The 21,503-nt window shown below is 46.8% G+C and overlaps 1 long non-coding RNA gene across 1 annotated transcript in view; it reads right to left on the bottom strand.

Moving 5' to 3' along the window:
* Positions 1–468: 468 nt before the first annotated feature.
* The window catches only part of LOC143657853 (uncharacterized), a 90,111-nt gene continuing 69,076 nt past the window's right edge, over positions 469–21,503 (bottom strand). Inside the window, exon 3 of the long non-coding RNA XR_013162980.1 lies at positions 469–653. This is a non-coding gene — a long non-coding RNA (uncharacterized LOC143657853). The remainder of the gene's footprint in view (positions 654–21,503) is intronic.

Below are 21,503 nucleotides of genomic sequence, written 5' to 3'. Positions count from 1 at the left end.
ACTCAGCAATTCTACTTCTGAGAATTTAAGGAAATATTTCCAGATGTGTGCAAAAATTTAGTGACAAGAATGGCCTATCATGGCCTTGTTTTCACTGGCTCTGTTTGATTTGGTTGCTAATAGGCTGGTTTTGATGGCAGTTTGGTCATGATGACAATTTGGTTGGAAAAAATATTCCAGTCATGGATATGGGTAATTTTGATAGATTGTGGGGCAGATGTATGACCTTTTGCATCTTTAGATACAAAATATTTAAATATTTTTCAGAAATTTGGGGGTTTATTTTTTCTGTTTTTTAAATTTCGAATTTAAAATTTCAGCCAACTAAGCAGGGTCTGTGCTGCTAATATTAAAAAGAAGCAGAAAAGTTTCATGTCTATCAATAGGGAATTGGTTAAATGCAGCGCAAGCATATAATGCTCATCATTATATGTCATATGCTAGAAATGCCTCTATTTACATCAAAGATGGTCATGATATATTGTAAATTGAAAAAAAGTCAGGTTACAAACTGGGATACCATGTGCACAGAAAACAAATCAGAGAAGGTCTTCGCCAATATGTTCAGGGTGGTTGTGTGTGGAGGTGGGATCACTGGTGCTCTCTCCTTTCTGCATGTCTCTTTTCTGTTGGCTTATAGAGAGACGATGTTGCTATTGAAAAGAGAGAAACAAACAAAAGAAACAATGAGTCAAAGAAGAGAAACGTATCAAAGCCCTCCAGCCCAAGACCACCAGGAGCGCACCTACTGTTGGAGAGGTTGGGTTTCTTACTTGTTGCACAGGGAACTGTGGGGAGTCTCAGCAAGACGGTGTTAGAAAGGACCCATTGTAGGGGATCTGGGCTTTGGTTGAGTAATTTGGGGGTAGCTGTTAGAAAGTGAGGCTTGCTCTAGGTGCTGCCAGAAAGCAGGGGCAATTTCTGTAACACAACAAATCTTACAGGGAAGAGAGAGGAAAGGGAAGATAAAGCTCTAATTGATGAAGTAGCTGTCCCACATATTAACTAGGAGAGGGGGACGCTTGGTATTTTGTGGGCTGCACAGTGACCTTGTTTGTGTTCACTTTATCTTGGTATCAGAATGACCTTGTCTGATGTGGACGTGCTGTGAGATTGCTTCTATCCAGCAGAACAATATGGCTTAGCTGTGCGCATCAGTGAGACAGTTCCTGGACATCACGGGCTGCTTTGTTCCCTTTCTTCAATGTGGACAGGGTTAAGATGGGAATTTTATTTGCAGGGAAGGAAGGAAAGTTTATTTTTAATAATGGATTCTTTGTACCCATATTTATTTTACTAAAAGTTTTTGTTTAACAAATGGGGCCAAAATGAATTTTCTAATCAATAGTGCACATTGTCTTAGATTTTGAGTGCTTCCCATAAGGCATGAAATGATGAACATTTAAGTTGTTTCCGTTTTTTAGGTAATAGTTATTTAGGTTAGTTCCCTTTTAAACAATTACAAGTGGAAATTCCAATTGATTGCAGAAACAAAAATGTTTAAAATTTTCTTAATTTTTAAAATATTCTCAAAGATACAGGAAAAAATTGCACAATCATCTTAGCAAAATTTCCCCTTGGCACACAAAAATTTCCTCTTTTTAAAAACAGTGACTAAATATTCACCATCAGTGAACTCAACACTGACAGCTTAATTAATCTGCTTTTGACCAAATTGCTCTTGATCACATTGTCTGCTGTGATATATAACATTAAAACTTTGGAAATAACCTAAATGTCCAACAAGAGGGTTAATAAAGAAGCTAAATAAATCATGGTTCAATATGATGGATGCCATGCCTCCATTTAAAGTAACATAAATATACATTTATTTTGAAAGGAGTAAATGAGTTCTTCTAAACATTCAAGAAAAGAGTTGCAGATAGAAATAAACCCAATTTGGTTTTGACCAGGTTGAAAACTCTAGGATTTTAACTAATATGGATGGGCACTTTTTTCTCTTAAAAATTATCCTCAATTCTATTGTTGGTTCAGTTTTTCAAACCTAATATTTCCTAAATACTCTGTGCTGGCTCTTTCAGAGCATAAATCTCAAATAGAAAGCAAATTCATTCAGTTCCAAAACGAGAAAGATGATTCCACAGACATGCCTCCTGGTTGAGGATCCAAGAAGAGACTGAAACTTCAACCCATGTCAAACCCATAACTAAGAACTCTCTCCATAAGAGAGATTTTACTCTTTGTGCCACATTGTTTTCCTTCTCCTGGATTTAAAAAAAAAAACAAAACAGCTTTGAGGTACAATTGACACACAATAAATTGCACATATCTAAACTGTGCAATTAGATGGGTTTTAATATATGCAGACAACCATGAAACTGTAGCCGCAAGCAAGATCATGAGCATATCCACCCCCCAAATAAGCTTCCTTTTACCTCTTTAAATCCCTCCTCCCCACCTCTTCCCAACCTCTCATGTGAGCAATCACTGATCTGCTTTCTGTCACTACAGACTAGTTCACATTTTCTGGAGTTTTATATTGTTGAGAGCGTCAGTAATCATCCCTTTTATTATTTGATGTGCACAGCTTGTTGATCTACTCTCCAGTTGATGGGCATTTGGATTATTTCCAGTTTGTTGTTATTACAAATAAAGCTGCTGTGAACATTTGTGTTCATGTCTTTGCGTAGACATATGCTTTCATTTTTCATGAGTAAACACCTAGTATCATATGGTAGGTGTGCATCTTAACTTTCTAAGAGACTGCCAAACTGCTTTCCAAAGTGGTTGTACCACTTTACACTCCCACAGGCAGCGTAGAAGCATCTGGACCTTGTTTTAAACCTAGATAAAAGGCTGTAGGAGGGCTGCCCTTACGTAAGTGTCTTCAGGGAGGAGAGCCGGGCTGAGCTGCGGATGCAGTGGTGTGTAGAATCAGTGGTGATCTAGAAGCAGATGGGAAGGGCCAGCCCGGCTGGGAAGCTGCTGGGCTATGAATTTATTCCACGCTTTCTTTGTCCAGTCCAAGGGAGTGGTTGTGGAAATGCAAGAAGAAAAGAATTCCAATGAGCTGCTTTTGAGTTGATGCAATTTTGTTGGTTCCAATAAATATTTGTGGAACTGATAAATGAATGTCAAGGGAGCAAAAAAGGAAGAGGCTTTCCCTAAAGGGGAATCTGGGTTCCAAAGAGAGAGACTCTGAATTGCTGGTGGAGGAGAGGGGAGGGTGGGAGGTTGTTGGCTGGGCTGATGCACGATTCTCATTTTACAAAATGCCTAGTATCAGGATTGCCACAGACTTTTCCATGCTGGAGGAATAAGGTCTCTGAGGCTTACCTCCTAAATCCTGCAAAACCAAAGCACTGTTTTTAAATGTCACAAGTAAGAAATATTTGAAATTTCTTGAGAGGGTTTTCTGACGAGAATCCTCAATTGGGTGGAATGAAACGCACTGGAAGAGGAGGCTACTTTAAGGACCTTACCACCTCTCAGGACATCTTCTCCTGGTCTAATTTCTAGTCACTCTGCACCTGCAGTCCTCATTTCACCTCGTCAGTCTCAGCCTCTCGCATTAATTCTATTTGCTGGTTCTGGGACCCCTGCTGGTTTCCTAGTTGCTAGACTCAATTGCTTATTCTTAGATTTTGCTCTGTTTGGTCTCATGGCAGCGTTGGGTTCTGCGGCCCACTTCTTCCTTCTGGATCTCTCTCCTCTGGAGGCCTGCACACACCGTTCTCTTACCTACTTTCCCTGTTGCAGGTTGGCTTCCCTGGGAGGCCGACTCAGAGTTGGAGATGATTAGGGAGTGCTCTCAACTCCACCACCGGTGGACGGGAGGGCAAGAAGCAGGAGTTGACAGAGGGAGAAGTTCAGACAATCTCATTCAGCAAAGGCCTCAGCCAGCCCTGTGGGGAGCTCAAGAGAGGAAACAGCCATTCACAGGTGAGCAGAAGAGCTAGGTTTTCAGAGTCCAAGTTCATCCCTGGAAGGAGGAAGGGGCTTGATGAAGCAAGAGGATATTTCAACAGTATTCCCAGCAGCTGAGGGAATAAGCCTTTCCCTAAAAGGGGATCTGAGCAGAACATTACAGCATTCAGTACACCTGCTTTTTCCTCACCTGTTCCTTTCCTGTCAAGGTGGGCCCCTCAACCTTGGCCTCAGGCTATGGCCTTCTGCTCTTCTCTATTTACCCTAACAACCTTAAGAACCAACAGCTCTACCAAACATTTATTCAGTGCTTATTGTGACTATATGGCAGGCACTGCACTAAGCATCTCCAATATACTATCTCATTTAAGCTCACAGCAACCCACAGTGTAGTGTTATTAAAACTCAATTTTACAGCCCAGGCAGCTGCTGGAAGATTCTTCCTAAAAAAAAAAAAAAGGTTCCTGTGGCATCCTCTTCTAGCTCAAAGACCAAAGTAATTGAATAGCTTCCAATTACTCAGAAAATAAAAGCTCAGACTCCTAAATCAGCATTCAAGACTCTCCTGAATCTGCCTTGAGCCTCCCTTTTTACACTTCCTTTTTTACTCTAAGCTAGTTCCATCACTAGGACTCTGATCTGCTCCAACCTGCTTCCAGCCTAGCCAGGTTTAGTTGCTTGACTCTGCCTACCCTTCATTCATTTGTTCATGCATTCATTTATTTATTTTCTCTTCTATCTTGGGCCTAATGTATGTGAGTCTTATTAATTTAACAAGAAAGATGAACATTATTCAGATCATTTGCCAAACAGGTATTTGATTAACACTAGTGCCAAGGAGGGAACATCCAGGTGTATTGAGAGCGTGTTCTAGTTTGCCAGCTGCCGGAATACAGTATACCAGAAACAGAATGGCCTTTAAAAAGGGGACTTTAATAAGTTGCTAGTTTACAGTTCTAAGGCCGAGAAAATATCCCAATTGAAGCAAGTCTATAGAAGTGTCCAATTAAAGGCGTCCAGGGAAAGACACCTTGGTTCGAGAAGGCCGATGAAGTTCAGGGTTTCTCTCTCAAGTGAGAAGGCACATGGCGAACAGAGTCAGGGCGTCTCTCTCATCTGGAAGGGCACACAGTGAACATGGCATCATCTGCTAGCTTTCTCTCCTGGCTTCTGGTTTCATGAAGCTCCCTGGGAGGCGTCTTCCTTCTTCATCTCTAAAGGTCACTGGCTGGTGGACTCTGCTTCTTGTAGCTGTGTCGTTCTGCTCTGCTCTCTCTGAATCTTTTTCTCCAAAATGTTTCCTCTTTCATAGGACTCCAGTAAACCAATCAAGACCCACCCAAATGGGTGGAGACATGTCGTCACCTAATCCAGTTGAACAACCACTCTTGACTAAATCACATCATCCAGGGAGACGATCCAATCACAGTTTCAAACATACAGTATTGAACAGGGATTATTCTACTTTTATGAAATGGGATTTTGATTAAAACATGGCTTTTCTAGGGGGCATACATCCTTTCAAACCAGCACAGAGCGAAAAAGACAACCAGTTAAGAGGTACTAAAGACCCTGTGGGCACAGCTGCTTACATTGCCCCCACCCTGCTCTTCCCAGGCCCCCAGCTAAGCATTCCTGCAGTCCTGTCTTTTGGGCGCTCTCTCCACTTCCTCCTCTGAATGTCTAAAATATCCATTGTCTAAGCCACTCAATCACACACCACCTTTCTTTCTTCTTGTAAAGCATTGCCTCTCAGATAAACCATAAGAGTCTTAATAACAGTTACCATTTATGTGAGGGCTTACCACATTCTCTACAGGTTCTGTATAGCCCTAGCACTGCTCAGTAATTCCAATAACCACAAGGTGCTTTTCTTATAATCCCCTTTGCCTAGGTTTCCCCAGGAGTAGAGCTTGAGGCAGGGACTGTAGTACACATGGTTTATTTGGGAATGGAAGGAAACATGGACAAAAGAGTGGGGAGGTGAGACAGGAATGGGAGGCAGCCAATAAAAGATGTGCTATATGGAACCTTGAATAGGGATCCTTGTTGGTTTATAAAGTTAGTGTGATGCTCCAATGCATCCCAGAGTAATCTGGGCAGAAAATAAAAGCTGTATTTGCAAAGTCCCCTTGAGGGACTGGGGAAAAATGTGGAAATATTAAACTTTGCCATCTGGGGAATTCCTGATACTCTCACAAGCACTGGGGACACCCAATTTAATAGGCTGTGCCCTCTATCTTAGGGCTTGCTCTTATGAAACTAACTCTTGCCAAAAAAGCTAAGCCTACTTATAATCATGCCTAAAAGTCACCCCCAGAGAATCTCTTTTGTTGCTCAGATATGGTCTCTCTCCAAGCCAGCTCGGCAAGTAAACCCACTGCCCTCCCGGCTATGTGTGACATGACTCTCAGGAATGAGCCTGGACCTGGCATTGTGGGAAAGAAAGCCTTCTCAACCAAAACGGGGAAGAGAGATGAAACAAAATAAAGTTTCAGTGGCTGAGAGATCTCAAATGGAGTCAAGAGGTCATTCTGAAAGTTATTCTTGTGTGTTACATAGATATCCCTTTTTATTTTTTAGTATATTAGAATGGCTTGAAGGATATTCCTGAAACTGTTGAACTGTAATCCAGTAGCCTTGATTCTTGAAGATGTGACCATGTGATTGTGAAAACCTTGTGACTGATGTCCCCTTTATCCGCGTATGGGCAGACAGTAAGAAAATGAGGAAAAATAAATAAATAAATAAATAAATAAATAGTGGTGGGGGATAAGGGAGTATAGAATGTTCTGGGTGTTTTTTTATTTTTCTTTTTTTTGGGGGAGAGGGTAATGAAAATGTTCAAAATTTGATTGCGGTGATGAATGCACAACTATATGATAGTGCTGTGAGCCACTGATTGTGTGCTTTGGATGATTATAGGGTATGTGATGATATCTCAGTAAGATTGCATTAAGAGAAAAAAAGCAAAAGAAGAAAGGCATGTTATCAGGCAAGTTCACCCCCTCTCCACCCCAGGGCAACTGGAGCTTCATCCCTATGAGGAAATTCTGGGAAATGTGCAGCACATGCACGGCAGTTATCCCATCCAAGGAGTGGGGAGCAGTGGTATTTAATTGTCAACTCCCATCAGATATCAGCTGAAGGCTGAGTATGTCAGTGGGGGCTGGTATTAATTCCTCGCACCTCTGGCCCCTGCAAGGGCAGGCAAGGGGCTGCCGTGCACGGACGTAGTAAGGGCGAGGGCAGAAAACCACTCCCATGTTACAGATTAGGAGGTTGAGGTTTGGAGAAGTTAGCCCAGGGTCACATGGCCAGGACCGGTCAGAGAGCCAAGAAGAACCGGTCTTTCTGGCTCTAAAACAACCTAAAATGCCCCTTGAGAGGCATTATCTTGTCTTACCCTTCAGTAACCCTCACAACTCTTTGCACGGGGCTAAGAACCCAGTAGAGACTCAGCTGCTTCCTGATTGATGAGCCTTAATGATGAGGAGCTTATTAGAACCAGAGAATAACAAGCACTTAAATGTGCCTCGTCCTTCAAACCAGCAGATTTTATCACCGGGTTTCTGAAGAAGTTCATGGTGCCTCTCAAATCCCTTTTCACTTTGTCACTTCTTGGGCTCCCCCCCTTGAAAAGAGGGAAACTGAGGCAGACAATTATTGATGGTTTCCTGAGGCCGGAAATGGAAATCCCAGCTTGTTACTCCTGGGCTGCCAGCACAATTCAAATACCCATGCAATCCTTGTTTTCCCTCCATGAAATTCCCCTAACTCAATTAAAGGAGGAAAAAAAAAATCAATCAATTTACATGGTAACAGAAAAGGACAGGGCCGTGTATAAAATATTCCCCCATCTGTACTTGAGGGCACAGCCTACACGCTTCAAGAGCGCAGCCAAAGGCCCTGGGGATTTGTTTTTCTTTCCCTGACCCGGGGACTCTGATCTCTCACTTAACCTCTGACCTCTTCAATTCAGATAACCAGGGAACTGGCAGCTGGGGCTGGGGCGGCTCTGAATACCACCCCCTCTCCGTCTGGGCTCGTTCTGGCCATGGAGACGAACAAAAGGATGCAGCGGCCCTATGAACCACTTCAGAGCCAGAGAAGCGGCTCCCAGGACTACAGCCAGTTGACTGGAGGCGCCCCCCCCCAGGCCCTCCCACCCAGGCGCGCAAGGGGGAACCTCATTATAGTGAATGCCATTTAGAGCCGACTTTGTGCAAGAGAAGAAAAATGAAAGCAGCATCAAGACCTTGCTTTGACTCCATTAAAACAAAAACAACTCAGATTGAAACATGCTTCACCACAAATCCAGGAGCGCCCCCAAATCAGCCTCTTCCCTCCCCCACCCCACATTTTAGGCCTCATTTAGAACCGGGCAGGAGTCTTGGTTTTAACAGCAGCCACTTAGGGGTGGGTATAAGCCACTTGTTTGAAATTGAATCAGCTGTTTTTATTAAACCATATATTTTCATTCTTGCCAACGAAGCTGGGAGAAAATGTTCAAGCCTCTCTATTGTACTCTCCAGTGCATTTTCATTGGAAGGAGAGCTGCAAATCCAGACCCTGCAACCTCTTAACACCCCTCTCCTGAAATGCTGGGTCTGGACCCAACCGATTCTGGGGTTGCAACTCTTCGTTGCAACCCCGGAATCCATGTATTTTAAACACTCCCTATCTTCCCCCTCAAAACATTTATTTCTAATGAGGAGCCTGTTTGGCTCCCTTCTCCTGCTACTGCCCAGCCCCCACCTCCCACCTCTCCCCTTGCTTCCAGTTCTGTGTCTGCTACGTGCTGGTGACTTGGCAGCTCAGTAGGGACCACCCACGGTTGTGCCCCAGGCTAGCTGACTTCTTAATCTCCTGTCTCTTAGACAATTAGCCATCTCAAGGGACAGACGTTTCTTTGGAGCCTTCAGTTGGCAGATGCCTGTGAGTGGGCCTTTCATTCATTCATTAGCTCATTCATTTATTCATTCACTCTTTTAGTACGGGACTTGGCACACAACTAAGCCACGTTAGCTACTGTCATCAGCATTCACAACCAACATGTATCAGCAACCTCCTACTATGTCCCAGGGACTGGAGATGAAATACATAAGACCAGCCCTTGCTTTATGGAGAGGATACCATCAGAAGGTAGTTTCCACCCTGCCTGCATACTGGAATCACCTGGAGAGCTCTTAAAATAAGCTGTTGCCTGACTCCACGCCAGAGATTCTGATTTCATGGGTGTGTGGTGGGGCCCAGGTGTTTGGAGTTTTCCAGGGTTCCCAGGTGTTCCTCATAGGGAATCAGGGGCTAAGACCCACTGCTTTAAAAGGAGGGGCAGAAGGGAGGCAGCCAGGCTCAAGGTTGAAGAGGGCAAGTGCACGGGGCTGGGGGAGCAGGGCCTCGGTCATGACGGTCAGGGAATGCTTTTTGGAAGAACTAAGATCTTAAAAGCCACAAGTCAGTGCGGAATTGAGCTAAGGTGTTGGGAGAAGAGAGTGGGAAAGAGGGTCTCCGGAGGAGGGGGAAAGATCGAGAAAGACTCAGGTATGATAGGCGAGCACTGCAAGCAGGAAAACTTCCAAACATCACGTAAGGGGGGAACTGAGAGCGAAGAGAGCAGTGTGGTGCTGGAGACCGAGCTGGAGCTGGAAAGCCTGTGTTGGGCCACGCAGGGCCTTTTGTCACCTACATAAGGGGTTGGAGCTTTACCCAAGGGCGATAGGGAGCCATGAGCGGCTGAAACGGAGGGAGCGACAAGGTTACTTTAGCATTTTGGAAAGCTCCTTTGACCGCAGAGTGGATTGGGGAGCAGTCAGGCAGGAATCCAGGCGAATGCAAATCAGCCTGACTGAAGCTGGGCTACCTCAGACTCTGAAACAAGGATGAACTATTTGAGGTGTGATCCCAGGAAGTACCCGTAAGGGAGTGGGGGAAGGGAGGCTGGGAAGGCGTTCATGAGCTGGTTACCACTGTGGGCAACTGGGCCTCCACTCCCCTGAGGCTTACAAGAGATTGAGTAGCATGGGCTGTTCTTTGGAGTGAAGGAGCTGGAGTATTTGTTCACAAGCTCTAGCCCAACTTTGGTTGCTCCTGAGGGGGTTAACACCCCGGTGTTCTAGCCAGCCCCCCACCCCCAGCCCCTGCATGCATGCTCGCGACCAGAGAACGCTCCTGGCAGAGAGCAGCAAGCACCTTGATAAGAAGCTTTCAGGTACACGCCAACAGTGAGGCTCAGTGGCTGAGACTAGGTCTTTATCCAGTGAGCGAATGAAAGATTGAAGCCAACTGTGCCTAAGAATGGCCAGTGAGTGGGGTGGGAAGGAGCAGGACAACGTAAAGGACATTGACCTGGGGCACGAACAACTACAAGGGAAACCTTTAATCCCCAGGATAAGCCAGCACTGAGGGTCCCTCCCTGCAGGGTAGCGTCCTGAGATTCTGGCCGTTTGAATCTCTGGACTTCTGGCTCGAAGAGAGAAACTTGCGGTATTTGTACCAAGCTTGGTTATAGAACCCGGAAGAGGTTTACTGGGTTTTCTGGGACCCAGTTTCCATTTTGCCCGGTCCTCCCTGCCTCTCCCCCCTCCTCCCTCCCTCTCCTCCTCACCCCTTTCTCCTACAACAGTCACCTGTTGGATAGGTTGTGAATTATTCTGGGGCAAGGAAGTGAAATATCTCAAATTAAATTAAGCTCAAGAAGCAGTTGTTTTGCAAGGACCTAAGAACTGGGGTAGGAAATACTGCCAAGCTCTGTGCGCTCTCCAAATCGGGGGCCACTAAGCCCCCAGTAGAGAAAAGACCTTTCTCTGAGGCTATATGCTCTCTCATATTTACCTCTCCCTGTTCATCTGTCCCATTTCTCATCTTTGTTCCTTTCTGCCCTACTCTCTCTGGTATTTCTGCTTTCATGAACACTTGGCTGCTCTAACCTGGCACCTTAGTCTAAACTAGTATAAATGGGCTCTGGTCTGTAACTCAATTCCTAATCCTCAGGGGAGGGATAATCTGATTATTAAGTAATAGAACATCCTTAATCTACTCAATTCAAACTGGCTTCAGGAAAAAAGCCAATTCATTGGCTTAAAAGCCTAGTCATAGGCTTCAGGTATAGCTTGATCTAGGGACTTGAGCTCTTCCATTAGGGACTGATTCTGTTCCATTTTGTCTTGACTTGGTTTCATTCTGAGACTGCCTCCCTCTGGGCTTAGAGCCTCCCAATTTAATTTTCCCAATAGACACTTCCTGCTGCTAGAAGTTCATTGGGCCAATCGGCATTACTAACCACACTGCTTAACCAATCACTGTCAGTAGTGAAAGATCAGGTGGGCTAAGTGTGGGAGGAAGATATTTCCCCAAAGGGAAACAAAAACAGAGGAGCTGCTTTCAGAAGGAAGGCTTCTGCTGTGAGCAGGTGAAGGTAACTTGACCTTAGGGTGACACCACCACTACACCACCCCCTCCCATCCCCTCCCCACCCTCAAGTTCTGATTGAGGATAGCTTCCTTATGATGAAGTGGGAACCAAGGAGGGCACTGTGTGTGCCTGCATGACTTCTCTGAAGCCTACCTGAGCCTCCCCAGGCACTAGCTAGGGCTGACCATCAGCATGCATGCATCAATATGGCCGTTAGCACTGTTAAGATATTGCAGTATTTCCTTATCTGTCAGAAAATGTCCACTATCTTGAATCCCCAACTCCCCATTTCCTACTATAGCCACTCTGACCTCTCTCTAGGAACCCCTAGATTGCCACATGCCACAATCTAGCAACTAAAGTGTTAATGGCTAGTGCAGCAGATATCCTCCAAGACCCTTCTGATTGGCTGATGTCCATGATCTAGGTGTTCTCCTGGTCTGGTACCAGTGGTTAAATAACTTGAATATTGCCCTGCCTCTAGCATTGTTTCTATCGGCTCTCCTCGGGCCACAATCCATCCTCACTCAGCCGCTGGAGAGTCCATGTTCTTGAACCCCTATCTGAATAGCTCCGTGAAGCTCCTTGGTAGGTCTCAGATTGCCTTTTGCATATGGCCCCAAACACCTTTTTTGGCCTCATCCTCCCATCTACTCCCACTCAAGCCGAACACCCTTCCAGATTTGCATGCTTCTTTGTCACTTTTTGTCCTTATCCAAGCCAATTCCTCCATCTGACAAGTCTTTGCCCAAATATATATGGAAGGACTACTGTGTGTCAGGTGCTGGCTCAGAGTAGGGAATTGAGCAGTAGGGACAGAAGCACAAAACGAAGGGATACCGTGAAATGTCTGATGGAGGCGCTAAGCCATGGGGACAGAGGCGCACTTAACCCAGGCCTTAAGAACTCCCTGAAGACCAGTAAGAACTAAAAGCCACCCGGCTTCTGCTCCGATTCTAGATAACTTCCCCTTTCTGAGCATTTCCCAAGTGCCAAGCCCTTCCGTGCTCCACCTCGTTCAGTCTCGCCATCATCCTGCAAGCTAATGTTCTAGAAGCTGCAGCTCGGAGAGAGAAGACTGACCTAACCTCACATGACTTGTGAGCAGCAGAGCTATGGCCTGAGCCCGGGTTACGGATGCTGCTCTGCTCACCCATTCCCTTACCCCCTCTATGCTGAACCTCCCTCCCACCTGACTCTGGTAAAGAGAACTTGCTCCACGCCCATCATTAGAAGCAAACTGGGGCCTGAAAGCAATGGTCTCGCTTCCTCAGAAAGCCCAGGATCCCCAGGGAAATCCTACACCTGCAAAAGCGGGGAGGGTTTGCAGGCCCTGCCCTTAACCACTGACGGCCTAGCTCTGATATGATGCACAAGACCTGCCTCTAGGGCCTCCATTGTCTCAGCAGTGAAATAGGAGTGAAAATATGTAGGGAAACTAAATAGGGCAACACACAGAAAGCTATTAACATGGTGTCAGTCACCTGGTACCATACAATAAATGGAAGCCACTCTTGCCACCTACTTACTCGGTTGAGACCACATGTTAAAATGGGATACATAGTAAAATAAGGACTCGTGCTTAGGTACCCTGGGCACAATTCCTTCAGACAGGGAGGTGGTTCAGCTGCAGACTTTCTTTGTCTCTGGAATGAGATGTATCAGGGTTTACCTATCTGCTGTGTGATCTTGAGCGGGTCGCTTAACTTCTCTGAACCTCCATCTCCTCATCTTCAAAACATAGGGTTCTGCATTCATTTACTCAGCAAGCTATACTGAGCACCTACAATTGCCAGGCTTGGTATTAGGAGTTGACTATGTACATAGGACAAGACCCTGTGCTCTGGGAGTTTATATTCATGTGTGGTCTTGATCTCCTCATTCAGATAGTAAAGAAAACAAAACAGGGTAATGGGGTAGTGGGAGGTGGCCGATAGCAACAAGTGGGTTAGGAAGGGTCTCTCTGAGCAGGTGACCTGGGATCTGAGACCTGGCGGGGGAAAGGAGCCCTCCATGCAACATCTAGGGATGAGCTTTTCAGCCAACAGGAACAGCAAGTGCAGAGGTCAGGAGGCATGAAAGAACTTGGTGAACTTTAGTTACGGAAAGGTCAGTGAGGCTGGAGTGTGAAGACCAAAGTGATAAGGTAAGAACATGGCAAAAATTCCAGGAGATGAGGCACCAGAAGGATTTACCTGTGCCCCTGCCATATCCAAGGGTGTAATGTCGACTATTGTTTCCATGCTGCCCTCCTGCAGGGGCAGCTTGGCTCGCCCCCCAGAGAACCACTGGCAGCTGAAAGGCTTATACACAGGCAAATATGGTAATTCTTTTCCTCCGCCTCCCAGCAGCAGCAGTTGGAATATGAATTGATTGTCAGAAGCTGTTTAAGGACCTGTGATTGAGAAGATGATCTGAGATAAGTGGCTCTAGTGAAATAAAGGCCAACAGCTGCCTGGTTCCACGTCAGCCGCTGCGTTTTTCTAAAAGGCAGCTTTGCGTCTCAGAACCCACCTCCAATTCCACCTCCGGGAGGCAGGGCGCTCTCCCCCTGCCCTTTCTGGGAAGGGAGGATCCTATTTAGTGACGAGATGTTGTGAGGACTAAACCTGAGGGTAGTGAAAAGTGCAATAGCTGGGGCTGAATGCATCAGTTTCCTGTCCTTTATTAGCAGGGTCTCAATTACAAGTAAGAATTTCAAGGAAACCTTGGGATTGAAAGAAGGGAGAGGTTGGGGAAGATTCGGCCCCACTTCAAGCCAAAGCGCATGTGAATTCCTGAGTTTCACGTGACTGCATTTTACACAAAATCAGTACTTTCATCTGAAATCTGTCCATACACTTATTCAAATACTAAATGCCTTAAGAACTTGGGCTTTGGCTGTTGACAGATGGGTTTCAATAGATTTGACCACTTAATAGCAATGTGACCTCAGGCATTTCACTCGACCTTTCTGAGCCTCTGGATGCTAATGACTACTTTAAATGACCATTTGAGGATTATAAAAAGCTCACTAGGGACTGAGTCCTATACCTGGAGGTACAGGTGAACAGTTGCTAAGCTGTGGTGTGCTACGAAGTATAAAAGGTGCTACAAGGGGTACAAAACTAAATCAGAGCTCCTTAAGAAGCTCTGTCAAGGACATAAAGAACTACACCCTGAAGAAGTTAATTAAATATTACAAGAACAGAAAAACGGATATGGCAAGAGACTTTTCTCCTGAAAGAATGAGAGAGACTCGAGAGGATTGGGAGTGACATCTGAGCTGAGCCTTAAATGATGAATAAAGAGAAAAGGTCTTCCTGTTTGGGAGCAGGAGGCCATGCAAATGAAGGTGTGCTGTTAGAACCTTGCTACTTAGTGTGGCTCATGGATGAGAGGCATCACCTGGGAGCTTGCAGACTCTCAAACCTGCCCCAGAATAACTGGATCATAATCGGCTTTTGAACAAAATCCCCAGAAGGTTTGTGTGTGCATCAAAGCTCCAGGCGCTCAGGACAGAGAATCTCTTTCTGTAAAATGCCCTTTTGGCAAAGGAAGGAGAGATGACTTCCTCACATGCTTGGACTGATGACAAGGGCATCTAGATGTGACCATGCTGGAACCCTGGCTGGGGGCATCCAGAAACGGGGTCCTCAGTATGTGAGGACCAGCCACAGAGGCTAACCTGCTGGGCAGGACAGATGCCTGGAGAGTGGATGCTCTCCAGAAGCCACATTTGTGTCTATTGGTTCTCTGGGACAGGGGTGTGCAATCCTGGCCACTCGGCCAGGCTCTGCTCAGAGGGAGGCTGTTGACTTTGGGCACTTACCTCTTTTTTGGTCCTCAGTTTCTCCGCTCTCCAAGTCTGGGTCAAATATGCCTGATATCTAAATGCCACCAACACTCTCTGGTTCCCCTTCCTTCTTTCCCTGTTTCCTATCTATTTTATTAGAGCAGTTGTAGGCTTGCAGAAAAATCATGCATTAAGTACAAAATTACCATATACTTCCCTCTCACACACACAGTTTTCCCTATTAACACTTCGTATTACTGTGGTCTTTGTTACAATCGATGAAACTATATTATGCTATTAACTTTAGCCCACTGTTTAGGGTTCACTCTATTGTTTTATGGTTTTGAGTGTGTGTATAGTAATTTACTTTCAACCTAAAATCCCTTTTCAATATACGATGCTCAAGGTTGAGGGTGCATGGGTGGGCTCCCCTTCCATGCGGGAGACCTAGGTTCGATTCCCAGACCATGCACCCCGAGGGGGAAAAAATGCTCAAGGTTGAGCCTCCATCACTGTCATCCAGTGCCAAAAGTTTTTTCCATCACCCCAAACAAACTCTGAACCAACTAAGCACTAACTTCCCACTTGCCTTACCCTTCCAGCCCCTGGTAACCTGTATTCTAGTTTCTGACTCAATGCATTTGCATATCCTGTTTATTTTCTATAGCTGAGGCCATACAGTAACTGTCCTTCTGTGCCTGCAATGTCTTCTCCTTTTCTGTACTCTTTTCCCCCTCACCGTTCCCTGTATTGGTTTCCATCCTCATTGTGTGAGTAATCCAAGTAGACAGTCTGCTATAAGCATATTGCAAAATGATTCATGTGAAAGTGACTACTAGGAAGTGGGACTGGGGAAATGGGACAGGAAGGAAGCAAGCAGAAGTCCCCTCTGGGGGGAATGCTGGACACAGTGTGGGTTGTATCTCGGTTGTCCAAATCTGTCCGGGACTTCTCGCTCAGCGTCAAGCCCCCGGCCGGCGAAGGGGACAGAGGAGAGAGAGACAGACGCAGACAAACCGACTCGAGTGACAGACACGGGTTCGAGACACGCGACGGTTGTGAGCACAGACCTTTACTGGAGCTAAGCTTGCAAGCTCTGTTACAAATTCCGCGCGGGACAGAATACCCCACGGGGGAGCAACCTCTATGCGGCCATCAGGTACAGCTCCCTGCGGGTCGTCTCCACCCACCCTGTCCGGGTAACCTCTTATATACTGTGCCCAAACCCAATAGGTTAGTGCCACGTATACAGAGGTGATTGGAAGATAGGGTTGGTGGGCACGTGCGTCATACGCGGAAACAGGATGCGGGCGCCATCTTGACTCACTCGATGGGCGGGGGGAACTCTAGAGCAGGCCGCAGCGTGTCCACTAGGCCAGACCCGGGAGGCGGCTCTCCACATCTCCCCCCTTTTTTATTTATTTTGACCCAGTGTCTCCATTGATGAGTGAGCTCCCGTGGGCTTGAGCGGCCCACTACATGTTTTGGTGCTTTGGGGAGTCTGGACTAGGCTTGCTAGGCACCAACCAGAATGCCTCCTCATATAGAGACCGGAGAGCCCGTGAACTGGAAACCACGTGACTCTCCCTGCAGTGCTTCGCCTCGCAACTGGGTTATGAGGGGGGTAGGAGAGCGGCAACCAGAGTCGAGAGTGTCACTAGGTGTCTCTGTGCAATGGCCGGAGTCTAGCCTGGCCAGGACCGTGACTCTGCCTTAGAGATCATCCTAAGACCAAAAATTATGACATCTGGTGCCGCCTTTTATACCCGGGACATGGCCATGGGCTTTGCGGCAGACCTTGCCTTCGAGCGTCCCACCTTGAGTGGCTGGGATGGGTCATACGGTGAGGGGGAGGACTTATTAAAAGGCATATGCGAAATGTTGGTAGTTAAAGGCAGATGATGAAGGCTTAGAGACTGACTACGAGTGTAGAACTGAGGAGAGGCGGGAGACCCAGCGGAGAAGGGGGCCAGTGTCGGGGGGTGATGCCATAGGCCCCAAAGGAGGGTTTCTTCTCCTTTGCTCACTGTGACTGTACTAAAAAAGCAAAGGCAAGTTAGGAAGAAGTTCATAACGGGAGAGTGGGGGGTATTAGAACTGGTCCCCTCTCTGAACGGTCGGAGGGTGACTTGCACTTTTGTTGTCATCTTGTCGGTCGCCGCCATCATCAGCAGAGTTGGAGGCCGGGTCGGACGGTTCAGGTTGAAGGTTTGCTGATTTGTTGGGCAGCAGTTCCTCGGCGCCCCCGGGCGGTGTCACGGTTCTCACCAGTCTCTCCGGAATCCACACCGGCTGGCGTCCTGGTTCCTGGGGAAAGACACAAACAGAGCCTCTGGCCCAGCTGAGCACTGGGTCAGGGCCTTGCCATTGTCCTGACAGGACATCCTTCCATCGGACTAGACCTCTATGTGGAGGACTCGGAGTGGTGTGTTGAAGGGCAGGTGTCATTCCCTGTGAATTTTCATTTAAAAAATTGTACGTAAACAAGGCTATAGACAGTTGAGCCTTTGGGGACAGGCCGTGACCTATTCCCCCTTTCTGTTTCTTTGAGCAAGTCTTTAAGAGACCTGTGTGCTCTTTCAATGATTCCTTGCCCTTGAGGGTTGTAAGGGATGCCATGTTTTAATTGTACTTCCATATTATCACAAAATTTTTGGAAGGTTCTACTGGTGTAAGCAGGTCCATTATCTGTCTTTAATATTTTTGGCTTACCCCACGCTGCCCAAGCGGCAAGGCAGTGTGCAATGACTTGGTGGACTTTTTCTCCTGTCTCAGCAGAGGCAAATAATATCTGAGAACATGTGTCTACTGACACATGCAGGTATTTAATTTTACCATACTCTGAATGATGAGTGACATCCATTTGCCAAATGTCTCCTGGGATGAGGCCCTTAGGGTTAACTCCAACCGAAGGGACTGCTCTTTGTTCTGCACAATCCCTGCAGGCTCGGACTATATCTCTAGCCGCTGCACGCGGAATACTAAACCGCTTAGCTAGGGTAGCTGCATTGATATGAAATTTGGCATGGAACTCTCGGGCTTGCTGATATGGTGTCAGCGCAGGGAAGATGTGTGGTTGCCGAGTGGCCACATCTACTATATGATTTCCCTGTGTCATGGGGCCTGGTAGGCCTGTGTGGGCTCTAATGTGAGTTATGTAAAAAGGATTTTGTCTGGCATATATTGTTTCCTGAAGTTTGGCAAAGAATGGTCTAACTGAAGAGGAATGCCTTATGATGCCCACCGTTTCTAAAACTGCAACAGAGTTCACAACATAAAGGGAATCGGATACAATATTTAGCGGATTGGTATATTCCTCTAGGACTGTAATAATGACTTGTAATTCTACCCATTGAGGTCTTTGTGGTTGGTAGAGTACTGTTTTGGGAGTACCCCCTTCTGTACAGTATGCTCCTGAACCGGAGCTGGAACCATCTGTGTACACGGTGAGTGCGTTCACTAGTGGTTTGGGTGAAGTCACTCTAGGAAAGATTACTGGGTGTCGGGTAACGAATTGCAAGAGGGGATCTTTTGGGTATTGGTTGTCAATACTTCCTAAAAAGGTACATCGGAGAATGGCCCATTGATCTATACATCCAGTAAGTACCTTAAGTTGCTGGGAAGAGTAGGGTACCCTGAGGTTTTTAGGCTGTTGGCCAAAATGTTGTACGGCCTTTTTAATGGTTTCTAAGGCCAACTCTGCAATCGCAGTAGGATAGTGCTCCAGAATCTTTTTAGGAGAAACTCCGGGGTGGATCCAGAGCAATGGTCCCTGTTGCCACAACACTGCCGTGGGCTGTAATTCTGTTGGCAGCAAGCAGGCTTCAAAAGGCTCATTGGGGTTTATTCTTTTTAATGCAGCGTCACCGAGTGCTTGTTCTACTTGGCACAGTGCTTGCCTAGCCTCGGGAGTGAGGTGTCGGGGCGAAGTTATATTCGAATCCCCTTTCAGTAAGTCGAATAAAGGCACTAATTTGGCATTGGGTATTTTTAGGTACGGGCGAACCCAATTTATATCCCCCATGAGTTTTTGTAAGTCATTTAGGGTGTGTATGTTGTCTAACCTAAGAGACACCTTTTGGGGGGAGATGTGAGTGGGCGTAAGCTTTGCTCCCAGGAAGGTGACAATCTCGGTCATCTGGATCTTCTCAGGGGCTACTTCTAGGTTGGCTTTTCTGAGTGTAAGAACTAAATGTGACAGCGCAGTCTTAAGGAGATCTGTGTCTTCGTGGGTCAGCAAAATGTCATCCATGTAATGAAGGATTTTTACTTGGGGGAAGTGCTGCCGGGTATCGGCCAGTTTTGCAGCAACATACAACTGGCACATGGTAGGGCTGTTAGTCATGCCCTGGGGCAGGACTGTCCACTCAAAACGGTGACAGGGCTCCTCTTGATTTAGAGAGGGCACAGTAAAAGCAAATTTTGGGGTATCTTCAGGGTGAAGTGGAATGGAAAAGAAGCAGTCCTTGAGATCCAAGATGACAATAGGCCAATGTTTTGGCAGAGCTGAGAGGAGGGGCAGCCCAATCTGAACAGGTCCTAAGGGCTCCATGCAGTTATTAATAGCCCTTAAGTCATGTAACAGTCTCCATTTACCTGATTTCTTTTTTATGACAAATACGGGGGTGTTCCAAGGTGATGTGGAAGGAATGATGTGGCCCTTTTTTAGTTGTGCTGACACAAGAGTGTGTAACGCTGAGAGTTTTTCCTTTGGTAAGGGCCACTGAGGCACCCAAACCGGGGTTTCGGTTTTCCACCTTAGTCTTATAGGTGTGGGTGGGAATCTCCCCTCAGTGGCCCCTAGGAAAAACCCAGGCCTTGTTTATCATAATTGGAGGCAGCCTGAATAGGCACTGTGCGCCCCTGCAATGAGGCTCCTAAGCCTTTGCCAGGGATATACCCCATTCCTTTCAACAGGCGCTTAGAAGTTGAAGAGCAGCCACTGGTCAAGGTAATGTCCATTTGGGTTAGGACATCTCTTCCCCATAAGGACACGGGCAGGGCTAACACATAAGGCTGAAAGCTACCTTGATGTCCTTCTTCATCTGCCCAATGAAGGGCAGTTGCACTCAGCATGGGTGCTGAGATCTGGCCTATTCCTCTAATGGTTTCCTCCGCCTTGCACGTTGGCCAGGCGGAGGGCCATTCTTGTTGTCTTATGATCGACCGATCGGCCCCGGTATCTAGCAGGCCCAGGAAGGGTCTGCCTTGTACCTTAATAGTTAGCATGGGTCGAGACTCCAGGGACATATGGAGGCCTTCAAAAACTTCCCCAGTAGATCCAAATCCTTTATCTCCTCTCTGTCCGGGTCTACTCGGAAAGAATGAATGCAGGCTGGGTAAGAGCAGGAGCTGTGCCAGCCTATCACCCTTTGCGATGACCAGAGTGCCTTGCTGAGATTGTACCATAACTTGGGCATAGCCTGTGAAATCTGAATCTACAATGCCTGGTATGACTGTTAACCCTCCTAGGGCTGTGGATGCTCTTCCTATTATGAGTCCTACGGTACCTGGTGGTAAGGGCCCTTTAAAGGAGGTCCCCACCAATCGGACGCCCATGGAGGGGGTCAGTACGAGTCTGGAGGTGGCACGGAGGTCCAGTCCGGCTGATCCAGAGGATGCACGAACTTGGACAGGTGCTGCGTTGTCGAATGGTGAGCAAGGGGGCGGGGGCCCGCCACGAGGGCAGACCCCCTCTGCCCATTTTTTGGAACCTGCTCAGGACGGCCAGAAATGCGCTTGCCCTGCGCATCGAAGGCTGATCTACAGTCTTCTGCGCGATGGGGTCCCTTGCGGCAACGACCACATAGTCTGGTCATCGCATGCGGCCTATCATATTGTTGAGTGGTGGGTGGTTGGTCTTTATTGGGACAGTTTCTCTTAATGTGTCCCGACCGGCCACAGTGATAACATCCCTTAGGTCTTGTTCCTAAGTCTTTGGTTTTCTTTGTATTTACTTGTAAGGAGCTGGCTAGCATGGCAGCTAGACCTGCAGCAGTTAACGGGCTGCCAGCGTCTCTGCAGAGACGAACCCACTCCGTCATGCTCTTTCCCTTGTTTTGTACCAGGATAGCTTTACACTCTTTATTGCATTGTTCAAATATCATTTGTTTGACTACGGTCTCTGCTACTCCTGGGTCTGAGAAAATTCTCTCAGCCGCAGTTTGCATTCTGGCTACAAAATCCACGAATGGTTCAGTGGGGCCCTGGTGTATGCTACTGAGTGAAGCTTGAGCCTCTCCCTGGCCTGCCAACTTTTTCCAGGCGCCTATGAAACAGCGGAAAATCTGTCCATAGACTTCTTGAGGGAACCCTGTTTGATTCTGGGAATGGGCACCTTTCCCCAATAGCATATCTGCATTCCACCCGCCACGTCTCCCCGCTGCGTTTTTTGCGGCTTGTTCCTCAGCCAACTCCTCAAACCATG

The sequence above is a fragment of the Tamandua tetradactyla genome, chromosome 15 (genome assembly GCF_023851605.1).
Source record: "Tamandua tetradactyla isolate mTamTet1 chromosome 15, mTamTet1.pri, whole genome shotgun sequence".
Lineage (NCBI taxonomy): Eukaryota > Metazoa > Chordata > Mammalia > Pilosa > Myrmecophagidae > Tamandua > Tamandua tetradactyla.
The sequence above is the reverse complement of the archived record's forward strand: the minus strand, read 5'-3'. Positions and strand labels throughout refer to the sequence as shown.